The sequence below is a fragment of the Bombina bombina genome, chromosome 6, assembly GCF_027579735.1.
Source record: "Bombina bombina isolate aBomBom1 chromosome 6, aBomBom1.pri, whole genome shotgun sequence".
Taxonomy (NCBI): domain Eukaryota; kingdom Metazoa; phylum Chordata; class Amphibia; order Anura; family Bombinatoridae; genus Bombina; species Bombina bombina.
Genome location: NC_069504.1, coordinates 982869575 through 982882603, shown reverse-complemented (window position 1 = coordinate 982882603; position 13029 = coordinate 982869575). Strand labels below are relative to the sequence as shown.

The window sequence follows — 13029 nt, the reverse complement described above, 5'->3', positions numbered from 1 at the left end:
AAAGCAATGTATGTCTGCTATTTCTGAACACAGGGGATCCCAGAGAAACTTTTACAATGACTTGTGCCACGTATGTAAATAATTTCAGTGAGAAACCCAAAGTTTGTGAAAATATTTTTTGATATGATTGTATTTGGTGATAAAATGGTGGTGTGAAATATACGAAAATGGGCCTAAATCAATACCTTCCATTGTCTACTTTAAAAAAATACATAGTTTTGACAGGTAAATAAAAAACAAGCTTTTCTCTGAAAGTCCCTGTAGCGAAGGACTTAAAATATGATTCCAGTCTCTGTATAATAAAAAATAATCGGCTAGATTACGAGTTGTGCATTAGGCTTAAAAAGCAGTGTTGGACACTGGTCCCAATGCAGCTTTTTAACGCCCGCTGGTATTACAAGTCTTGAAGGTACAGGTGTACCGCTCACTTTATTGGCTAGACTTGGAAATACCGCAAATCCACTTACATAAATTGCGTATCCTCTTTTCTCAATGGGACTTGCATAGCGCCGGTATTACGAGTCTGACAAAAAGTGAGCGGTAGACCCTCTCCTGTCAAGACTGGTACCGCATTTTAAAGTCAGTAGTTAAGAGTTTTACACTACAACGCCGTAGCATAAAACTCTTACCTAAAGTTCTAAAAAGTACACTAACACCCATAAACTACCTATTAACCGCTAAAACGAGGCCCTCCCACATCGCAAACACTAAAATTAAATTTTTAACCCCTAATCTGCCGAACCGGACATAGCTGCCACTATAATAAATATATTAACCCCTAAACCGCCACACTCCCGCCTCGCAAACATTAGTTAAATATTTTTAACCCCTAATCAGCCGTCCCTAACATCGTTGACACCTACCTACTTTTATTAACCCCTAATCTGCCGCCCCCAATGTCGCCGCCACTATACTAAAGTTATTAACCCCTAAATCTAAGTCTAACCCTAACCCTAACACCCCCTCACTTAAATATAATTTAAATAAATCTAAATAAAAACAGAATTTATGCTTACCTGATAAATTACTTTCTCTTGTGGTGTATCCAGTCCACGGATTCATCCTTTACTTGTGGGATATTCTCCTTCCCTACAGGAAGTGGCAAAGAGAGCACACAGCAGAGCTGTCCATATAGCTCCCCCTCTAGCTCCACCCCCCCAGTCATTCGACCAAAGGTTAGGAAGAAAAAGGAGAAACCATAGGGTGCAGTGGTGACTGTAGTTTAAACAAAAAATTTTTACCTAACTCAATTGCCAGGGCGGGCCGTGGACTGGATACACCACAAGAGAAAACAGAATTTATGTTTACCTGATAAATTACTTTCTCCAACGGTGTGTCCGGTCCACGGCGTCATCCTTACTTGTGGGATATTCTCTTCCCCAACAGGAAATGGCAAAGAGCCCAGCAAAGCTGGTCACATGATCCCTCCTAGGCTCCGCCTACCCCAGTCATTCGACCGACGTTAAGGAGGAATATTTGCATAGGAGAAACCATATGTTACCGTGGTGACTGTAGTTAAAGAAAATAAATTATCATACCTGATTAAAAAAACCAGGGCGGGCCGTGGACCGGACACACCGTTGGAGAAAGTAATTTATCAGGTAAACATAAATTCTGTTTTCTCCAACATAGGTGTGTCCGGTCCACGGCGTCATCCTTACTTGTGGGAACCAATACCAAAGCTTTAGGACACGGATGAAGGGAGGGAGCAAATCAGGTCACCTAAATGGAAGGCACCACGGCTTGCAAAACCTTTCTCCCAAAAATAGCCTCAGAAGAAGCAAAAGTATCAAATTTGTAAAATTTAGAAAAAGTGTGCAGTGAAGACCAAGTCGCTGCCTTACATATCTGATCAACAGAAGCCTCGTTCTTGAAGGCCCATGTGGAAGCCACAGCCCTAGTGGAGTGAGCTGTGATTCTTTCAGGAGGCTGCCGTCCGGCAGTCTCATAAGCCAATCGGATAATGCTTTTAATCCAGAAGGAGAGAGAGGTAGAAGTTGCTTTTTGACCTCTCCGTTTACCAGAATAAACAACAAACAAAGACAAAGTTTGTCTGAAATCCTTAGTAGCTGCTAAGTAAAATTTGAGAGCACGAACTACATCCAAGTTGTGCAACAAACGTTCCTTCTTTGAAACTGGTTTCGGACACAAAGAAGGTACAACTATCTCCTGGTTAATGTTTTTGTTAGAAACAACTTTTGGAAGAAAACCAGGTTTAGTACGCAAAACCACCTTATCTGCATGGAACACCAGATAAGGAGAAGAACACTGCAGAGCAGATAATTCTGAAACTCTTCTAGCAGAAGAAATTGCAACCAAAAACAAAACTTTCCAAGATAATAACTTAATATCAACGGAATGTAAGGGTTCAAACGGAACCCCCTGAAGAACTGAAAGAACTAGGTTGAGACTCCAAGGAGGAGTCCAAATTTTGTAAACAGGCTTGATTCTAACCAGAGCCTGAACAAAGGCTAGAACATCTGGCACAGCTGCCAGCTTTTTGTGAAGTAACACAGACAAGGCAGAAATCTGTCCCATCAAGGAACTTGCAGATAATCCTTTTTCCAATCCTTCTCGAAGGAAGGATAGACTCTTAGGAATCTTAACCTTGTCCCAAGGGAATCCTGCAGATTCACACCAACAGATATACCAAATTATGTGGTAATTTTTCTGGTTACAGGCTTTCAGGCCTGAACAAGAGTATTAATAACAGAATCTGAGAACCCTCGCTTTGATAAGATCAAGCGTTCAATCTCCAAGCAGTCAGCTGGAGTGGGTCGAACGGACCTAGAACAAGAAGGTCTCGTCTCAAAGGTAGCTTCCATGGTGGAGCCGATGACATATTCACCAGATCTGCATACCAAGTCCTGCGTGGCCACGCAGGAGCTATCAAAATCACCGACGCCCTCTCCTGATTGATCCTGGCTACCAGCCTGGGGATGAGAGGAAACGGCGGGAACACATAAGCTAGTTTGAAGGTCCAAGGTGCTACTAGTGCATCCACTAGAGCCGCCTTGGGATCCCTGGATCTGTACCCGTAGTAAGGAACTCTGAAGTTCTGACGAGAGGCCATCAGATCCATGTCTGGAATGCCCCACGGTTGAGTGACTTGGGCAAAGATTTCCGGATGGAGTTCCCACTCCCCCGGATGCAATGTCTGACGACTCAGAAAATCCGCTTCCCAATTTTCCACTCCTGGGATGTGGATAGCAGACAGGTGGCAGGAGTGAGACTCCGCCCATAGAATGATTTTGGTCACTTCTTCCATCGCTAGGGAACTCCTTGTTCCCCCCTGATGGTTGATGTATGAACTTGGCCCTCGCTAGCTGAGGCCAAGCTTTGAGAGCATTGAATATCGCTCTCAGTTCCAGAATATTTATCGGTAGAAGAGATTCTACCCGAGACCAAAGACCCTGAGCTTTCAGGGATCCCCAGACCGCGCCCCAGCCCATCAGACTGGCGTCGGTCGTGACAATGACCCACTCTGGTCTGCGGAAGGTCATCCCTTGTGACAGGTTGTCCAGGGACAGCCACCAACGGAATGAGTCTCTGGTCCTCTGATTTACTTGTATCTTCGGAGACAAGTCTGAATAGTCCCCATTCCACTGACTGAGCATGAACAGTTGTAATGGTCTTAGATGAATGCGCACAAAAGGAACTATGTCCATTGCCGCTACCATCAAACCTATCACTTCCATGCACTGCGCTATGGAAGGAAGAGGAACGGAATGAAGTATCCGACAAGAGTCTAGAAGTTTTGTTTTTCTGGCTTCTGTCAGAAAAATCCTCATTTCTAAGGAGTCTATTATAGTTCCCAAGAAGGGAACCCTCGTTGACGGAGATAGAGAACTCTTTTCCACGTTCACTTTCCATCCGTGAGATCTGAGAAAGGCCAGGACAATGTCCGTGTGAGCCTTTACTTAAGGAAGGGACGACGCTCGAATCAGAATGTCGTCCAAGTAAGGTACTACAGCAATGCCCCTTGGTCTTAGCACCGCCAGAAGGGACCCTAGTACCTATGAGAAAATCCTAGGAGCAGTGGCTAATCCGAAAGAAAACGCCACGAACTGGAAATGCTTGTCCAGGAATGCAAACCTTAGGAACCGATGATGTTCCTTGTGGATAGGAATATGTAGATACGCATCCTTGAAATCCACCTTGGTCATGAATTGACCTTCCTGGATGGAAGGAAGAAGTGTTCGAATGGTTTCCATCTTGAACGATGGAACCTTGAGAAACTTGTTCAAGATCTTGAGATCTAAGATTGGTCTGAACGTTCCCTCTTTTTTGGGAACTATGAACAGATTGGAGTAGAACCCCATCCCTTGTTCTCCTAATGGAACAGGATGAATCACTCCCATTTTTAGCAGGTCTTCTACCCAATGTAAGAATGCCTGTCTTCTTATGTGGTCTGAAGACAACTGAGACCTGTGGAACCTCCCCCTTGGAGGAAGCCCCTTGAACTCCAGAGAATAACCTTGGGAGACTATTTCTAGCGCCCAAGGATCCAGAACATCTCTTGCCCCAGCCTGAGCGAAGAGAGAGAGTCTGCCCCCCACCAGATCCGGTCCCGGATCGGGGGCCCGCATTTCATGCTGTCTTGGTAGCAGTGGCAGGTTTCCTGGCCTGCTTTCCTTTGTTCCAGCCTTGCATAGGTCTCCAGGCTGGATTGGCTTGAGAAGTATTACCTTCCTGCTTAGAGGACGTAGCCCTTGGGGCTGATCCGTTTCTGCGAAAGGGACGAAACTTAGGTTTATTTTTGGTCTTGAAAAGACCTATCCTGAGGAAGGGCGTGGCCCTTGCCCCCAGTGATATCAGAGATAATCTCTTTCAAGTCAGGGCCAAAGAGTGTTTTCCCCTTGAAAGGAATGTCAAGCAATTTGTTCTTGGAAGACGCATCCGCTGCCCAAGATTTTAACCAAAGCGCTCTGCGCCACAATAGCAAACCCAGAATTTTTTCGCCGCTAACCTAGCCAATTGCAAGGTGGCGTCTAGGGTGAAAGAATTAGCCAATTTAAGAGCACGAATTCTGTCCATAATCTCCTCATAAGAAGAAGAATTACTAATAATCGCCTTTCCTAGCTCATCAAACTAGAAACACGCGGCTGCAGTGACAGGGACAATGCATGCAATTGGTTGTAGAAGGGAACCTTGCTGAACAAACATCTTTAGCAGACCTTCTAATTTTTTATCCATAGGATCTTGGAAAGCACAACTATCTTCTATGGGTATAGTGGCGCGCTTGTGTAGAGTAGAAACCGCCCCCTCGACCTTGGGGACTGTCTGCCATCAGTCCTTTCTGGGGTCGACTATAGGAAAACAATTTTATAAATATGGGGGGAGGTACTAAAGGTATACCGGGCCTGTCCCATTCTTTACTAACAATGTACGCCACCCGCTTGGATATAGGAAAAGCTTCGGGGGGCCCCGGGGCCTCTAAGAACTTTTCCATTTTACATAGTGGTTCTGGAATGACCAGATAATCACAATCATCCAAATTGGATAACACCTCCTTAAGCAGAGCGCGGAGATGTTCCAACTTAAATTTAAAATTAATCACATCAGGTTCAGCTTGTTGAGAAATGTTTCCTGAATCTGAAATTTCTCCCTCAGACAAAACCTCCCTGGCCCCCTCAGACTGGTGTAGGGGCCCTTCAGAAACCATATCATCAGCGTTCTCATGCTCTACAGAATTTTCTAAAACAGAGCAGTCGCGCTTTCGCTGATAAGTGGGCATATTGGCTAAAATGTTTTTGATAGAATTATCCATTACAGCCGTTAAATGTTGCATAGTAAGGAGTATTGGCGCACTAGATGTACTAGGGGCCTCCTGTATGGGCAAGACTGGTGTAGACGAAGTAGGGGATGATGCAGTACCATGCTTACTCCCCTCACTTGAGGAATCATCTTGGGCATCATTTTTACTAAATTTTTTTTTTTTTTATGACATAAAATACATATAGTTAAATGAGAAGGAACCTTGGTTTCCCCACAGTCAGAACACAATCTATCTGGTAGTTCAGACATGTTAAACAGGCATAAACTTGATAACAAAGCACAAAAAACGTTTTAAAATAAAACCGTTACTGTCACTTTAAATTTTAAACTAAACACACTTTATTACTGCAATTGCGAAAAAGTATGAAGGAATTGTTCAAAATTCACCAAAATTTCACCACAGTGTCTTAAAGCCTTAAAAGTATTGCACACCAAATTTGGAAGCTTTAACCCTTAAAATAACGGAACCGGAGCCGTTTTTATATTTAACCCCTTTACAGTCCCTGGAATCTGCTTTGCTGAGACCCAACCAAGCCCAAAGGGGAATACGATACCAAATGATGCCTTCAGAAAGACTTTTCTATGTATCAGAGCTCCGCACACATGCAGCTGCATGCCATGCTGTCCTCAAAAACAAGTGCGCCATACCGGCGCGAAAATGAGGCTCTGACTATGATTAGGGAAAGCCCCTAAAGAATAAGGTGTCAAAAACAGTGCCTGCCGATATAATCATATCAAAATACCCAGAATAAATGATTCCTCAAGGCTAAATATGTGTTAATAATGAATCGATTTAGCCCAGAAAAAGTCTACAGTCTTAATAAGCCCTTGTGAAGCCCTTATTTACTATCTTAATAAACATGGCTTACCGGATCCCATAGGGAAAATGACAGCTTCCAGCATTACATCGTCTTGTTAGAATGTGTCATACCTCAAGCAGTAAGAAACTGCACACTGTTCCCCCAACTGAAGTTAATTGCTCTCAACAGTCCTGTGTGGAACAGTCATGGATTTTAGTTACGGTGCTAAAATCATTTTCCTCATACAAACAGAAATCTTCATCTCTTTTCTGTTTCTGAGTAAATAGTACATACCAGCACTATTTTAAAATAACAAACTCTTGATTGAATAATAAAAACTACAGTTAAACACTAAAAAACTCTAAGCCATCTCCGTGGAGATGTTGCCTGTACAACGGCAAAGAGAATGACTGGGGTAGGCGGAGCCTAGGAGGGATCATGTGACCAGCTTTGCTGGGCTCTTTGCCATTTCCTGTTGGGGAAGAGAATATCCCACAAGTAAGGATGACGCCGTGGACCGGACACACCTATGTTGGAGAAAGTAATTTATCAGGTAAGCATAAATTCTGTTTTCTCTTGTAAGGTGTATCCAGTCCATGGATTCATCCTTTACTTGTGGGATACCAATACCAAAGCTTTAGGACACGGATGAAGGGAGGGAACAAGACAGGTACCTTAAACGGAAGGCACCACTGCTTGCAAAACCTTTCTCCCAAAAATAGCCTCCGAAGAAGCAAAAGTATCGAATTTTTAAAATTTGGATACAGAGAAGGAACAACTATTTCCTGGTTAATATTCTTGTTAGAAACAACTTTAGGAAGAAAACCAGGTTTGGTACGCAAAACTACCTTATCTGCGTGGAACACCAGGTAAGGTGAATCACACTGCAACGCAGATAATTCTGAGACTCTTCGAGCAGAAGAGATAGCTACCAAAAACAAAACTTTCCAAGATAACAACTTACTATCTATGGAATGTAAGGGTTCAAACGGAACCCCCTGAAGAACTGAAAGAACTAGATTTAGACTCCATGGCGGAGCCACTGGTTTGTAAACAGGCTTGATTCTAACTAAAGCCTGAGTAAACGCTTGAACGTCTGGTACCTCTGCCAGACGCTTGTGTAAAAGGATAGACAGAGCAGATAGATATCTGTCCTTTCAAGGAACTAGCCGACAATCCTTTCTCCAATCCTTCTTGGAGGAAAGCCAATATCCTGGGAATCCTAATCTTACTCCATGAGTAACCATTGGATTCACACCAACAAAGATATTTCCGCCATATCTTATGGTAGATTTTCCTGGTGACAGGCTTTCTAGCCTGAATCAGAGTATCTATAACTGACTCAGAGAAACCACGCTTTGATAGAATTAAGCGTTCAATCTCCAAGCAGTCAGGCGCAGAGAAATTAGGTTTGGATGCTTGAACGGACCCTGTATTAGAAGATCCTGCCTCATTGGCAATGTCCATGGTGGGACAGATGACATGTCCACTAGGTCTGCATACCAAGTCCTGCGTGGCCACGCAGGCGCTATCAGGAACACCGAAGCCTTCTCCTGCTTGATTCTGGCGACCAGACGAGGGAGAAGAGGAAACGGTGGAAAAACATAAGCCAGATTGAAGGACCAAGGCGCTGCTAGAGCATCTATCAATATCGCCTTGGGATCCCGGGACCTGGACCCGTAAAGAGGAAGTTTGTTGTTCTGACGGGACGCCATCAGATCCAACTCTGGAGTGCCCCATCGCTGGGTCAGCTGGGCAAATACCTCCGGGTGGAGTTCCCACTCCCCCGGGTGAAAAGTCTGACGACTTAGAAAATCCGCCTCCCAGTTGTCTACTCCTGGGATGTGAATTGCTGACAGATGGCAGGAGTGATCCTCCGCGCACCTGATTATCTTGGTTACTTCCGTCATCGCTAGGGAACTCTTTGTTCCCCCCTGATGATTGACGTAAGCTACAGTCGTGATGTTGTCCGACTGAAATCTGATGAATTTGGCTGCAGCTAGTTGAGGCCATGCCTGAAGAGCGTTGAATATCGCCCTCAGTTCCAGAATGTTTATCGGGAGAAGAGTTTCTTCCCGAGACCATAAGCCCTGAGCTTTCAGGGAGTCCCAGACCGCACCCCAGCCTAACAGACTGGCTTCGGTCGTTACAATGATCCACTCTGGCCTGCGGAAACATATTCCCTTAGCCAGGTGATCCTGAGACAACCACCAGAGAAGAGAATCTCTGGTCTCCTAGTCCAACTGAATTTGAGGAGACAAATCTGCGTAATCCCCATTCCACTGTTTGAGCATGTATAGTTGCAGTGGTCTGAGATGTATCCGAGCAAAAGGGACTATGTCCATTGCCGCTACCATTAATCCAATTGTTTCCATGCACTGAGCTACAGATGGCCGGGGAATGGAATGAAGAGCTCGGCAAGTAGTTAAGAGTTTTAATTTTCTGACCTCCGTCAGAAATATTTTAATTTCTACCAAGTCTATTAGAGTCCCTAGGAAGGGAACCCTTGTGAGAGGGGAAAGAGAACTCTTTTTGATCTTCACCTTCCACCCATTTAGACCTCAGAAAGGCCAATACAATCTCTGTGTGAGACTTGGCTCTTTGGAAAGACGGCGCCTGAATGAAGATGTCGTCTAGGTAAGGCGCCACTGCTATGCCCCGCGGTTTTAGGACCGCCAGGAGGGACCCTAGCACCTTTGTGAAAATTATGGGAGCAGTGGCTAAGCCGAAGGGAAGAGCCACAAACTGGTAATGCTTGTCCAGAAAAGCGAACCTGAGAAACTGGTGATGATCTTTGTGGATAGGGATGTGTAGGTATGCATCCTTTAGATCCACGGTAGTCATATATTGACCTTCCTGGATCATTGGTAAGATTGTCCGAATGGTCTCCATTTTGAATGATGGGACTCTGAGGAATCTGTTTAGAATTTTTAGATCCAGGATGGGTCTGAAAGTTCCCTCTTTTTTGGGAACCACAAACAGGTTTGAGTAAAAACCCAACCCTTGTTCCGCAATTGGAACTGGGTGGATCACTCCCATTGTATGTAGATCTTCTACACAGCGTAGAAACGCCTCTTTCTTTGTCTGATCTGTAGACAGACGAGAAATGTGGAACCTTCCCCTTGGAGAAGAGTCCTTGAATTCTAAAAGGTATCCCTGGGCTACAATCTCTAATGCCCAAGGATCGTGTACATCTCTTGCCCAGGCCTGAGCAAAGAGAGAGAGTCTGCCCCCTACTAGATCCGGTCCCGGATCGGGGGCTACACCTTCATGCTGTCTTGGTGGCAGCTGCAGGCTTTTTGGCCTGTTTACCCTTATTCCAGCCCTGGTAAGGTTTCCAGGTTGCCTTGGGCTGTGAAGCGTTACCCTCTTGCTTTGCAGCCGGAGAGGATGAAGCGGGGCCGTTCCTGAAATTGCGAAAGGAACGAAAATTAGCTTTGTTCTTTGTCTTAAAGGGCTTGTCCTGAGGGAGAGCATGGCCTTTTCCCCCGGTGATATCTGAAATAATCTCTTTCAATTCAGGCCCGAAGAGGGTCTTTCCATTGAAAGGAATGTTCAAAAGCTTGGATTTAGACGACACATCGGCCGACCAGGACTTTAGCCATAGCGCCCTGCGCGCCAAAATGGCGAAACCTGAATTTTTCGCCGCTAACTTAGCTATTTGGAAAGCGGCGTCAGTGATAAAGGAATTAGCTAGCTTTAGAGCCTTAATTCTATCCATAATTTCCTCATATGAGGTCTCCGTCTGGAGGGAGTCTTCCAGCACCTCAAACCAGAAAGCAGCTGCAGTAGTTACAGGAATAATGCAGGCAATAGGTTGGAGAAGAAAACCTTGTTGAACAAAAATTTTCTTAAGTAAACCCTCTAATTTTTTATCCATAGGGTCTTTAAAAGCACAACTGTCTTCAATTGGTATGGTTGTGCGTTTAGCAAGTGTAGAAACAGCCCCCTCCACCTTAGGGACCGTCTGCCACGAGTCCCGCATGGAGTCAGATATGGGGAACATTTTCTTAAAAACAGGAGGAGGGACAAAAGGGACACCTGGTCTATCCCACTCCCTAGTAACGATATCCGCTATCCTCTTAGGGACCGGAAACGCATCAGAGTAAACAGGGACCTCTAAGTACTTGTGCATTTTACATAATTTCTCTGGGACCACCAAAGGGTCGCAGTCATCCAGAGTAGCTAATACCTCCCTGAGCAACACGCGGAGGTGTTCTAGTTTAAATATAAAAGCCAATGTATCTGAATCTGTCTGAGGAGGAACCTTTCCTGAATCAGAAACCTCTCCCTCAGACATCAAATCCCTCGCTCCCACATCAGAGCGTTGTGAGGGTATATCAGATACAGCCACCAAAGCGTCAGAATGCTCAAAATCTGTTCTTAAAACGGAGCTATCACGCTTTGCAGGTAACACGGGCAGTTTAGATAAGAAAGTTGCAAGAGAAATATCCATGACTGCCGCTAAGTCTTGTAATGTAAAAGAGTTAGATGCAATAGAGGTACTAGGCGTCGCTTGAGCGGGCGTAACTGGTTGTGACACTCGGGGAGAGGCAGACGGGCTACCCTCATTACCTTCAGTCTGAGAATCATCTTGGGCCACATTCTTAAGTGCAACAATATGATCTTTAAAGTGTATAGACATATCAGTACAAGTGGGACACATTCTGAGAGGGGGTTCCACCATGGCTTCTAAACACATTGAACAAGGATTTTCCTTAGTGTCAGACATGTTTAACAGACTAGTAGTATACACAGACAGGCTTGGAAATCACTTTAATCAAATAAAAAACACAATTTGAAAAAACGTTACTGTACCTTTAAGAGATAAAAAAGGCACACAATTTTACAAAACAGTGAAAAATGCAGTTATCCTTTTGAAATTTTCACAGTATGTACCCAGAGCCTTAGCAAGATTGCACCCCAAGTAGCAAAACGATTAACCCCTTAATGCCCAAACCGGAGCAGCCTAAAGCACCCGGTTAAAATTACTACAGCACCTTGCCACAGCACTGCTGTGGCCCTACCTGCCCTTAGGGACCAGATTTGGGGGAATATAGCTTCCTTTAGGCCCTCAAACAGCAGCAGGACCTGCCATATGAAGCAGCATGAACTTCTGTGTAATTCTAAATGCGCAACTGAGGCGCGAAATTAGGCCCCTCCCACTCTACTCTGGAGCTGTGGGGCCTAAGAAATCACTCCCAAGTGAATAAAAAATAGCCATGTGGGTAATAACCCCAGAAAGAACCCCAGAGGACTTTCAAAGTGTCTATTTTACTAATAAAGCAATCGATTGCCCTGAATTAGTGTCAACCAGTATAATTAGCCCTGTTATGTAAGCATTCAATTCCATACTAAGTCTCTGAACATAGCTTACCCTCCCCTCATGGGGATATTGTCAGTCTCTTCTAGCATTATCTCAGTCTTGTCTAGAAATAAATGACTGAACATACCTTATTGCAGTTCCCCTGCAAACTGTTCCCCCCCCCCAACTGAAGTTTTCTGGTACTCCTCAGTCCTGTGTCGGAACAGCAGTGGATTTTAGTTACAACATGCTAAAATCATTTTCCTCTCAGCAGAAATCTTCATCACTTTTCTGCTAGAGAGTAAATAGTACAAAACGGTACCATTTAAAATAAACTTTTGATTGAAGATAATAAAAACTACAATTCTAACACCACATTCACTTTACCCTCCCGTAGAGAGACCCTAGTGCTTAGAGCCGGCAAAGAGAATGACTGGGGGGTGGAGCTAGAGGGGGAGCTATATGGACAGCTCTCCTGTGTGCTCTCTTTGCCACTTCCTGTAGGGAAGGAGAATATCCCACAAGTAAAGGATGAATTTGTGGACTGGATACACATTACAAGAGAAATTACTATAATTTACTAAATTATTCATATTTAAAACTATATACTTACCTGTAAAATAAACCCTAAGATAGCTACAATATAACTAATAGTTACATTGTACCTAGCTTAGGGTTTATTTTTATTTTACAGGCAAGTTTGTATTTATTTTAACTAGGTAGAATAGTTACTAAATAGTTATTAACTATTTAATAAACTACCTAGCTAAAATAAAGACAAATTGACCTGTAAAATAAAACCTAACCTAAATTACAATTACAACTAACACTACACTATAATTAAATTAATTCCCTAAACTAAATACAATTAAATACAATTAAATAAAATCAGCTAAAGTACAAAAAAACCCCACTAAATAACAGAAAATAATAAACAAATTACAAGATTTTTAAACTAATTACACCTAATCTAATCCCCCTAACAAAATAAAAAAGCCCCCCAAAATAAAAAAAGCCCTACCCTACACTAAATTACAAATAGCCCTTAAAAGGGCCTTTTGCGGGGCATTACCCCAAATTAATCAGCTCTTTTGCCTGTAAGAAAAATTACAAATCCCCCCCCAACATTAAAACCCACCACTCACA

The 13029-nt window shown here is 43.8% G+C and overlaps 1 protein-coding gene across 1 annotated transcript in view; it reads right to left on the bottom strand.

Moving 5' to 3' along the window:
* The window catches only part of HMGXB3 (HMG-box containing 3), a 517423-nt gene that overhangs the window by 283885 nt on the left and 220509 nt on the right, over nucleotides 1-13029 (bottom strand). The window lies entirely within an intron of this gene.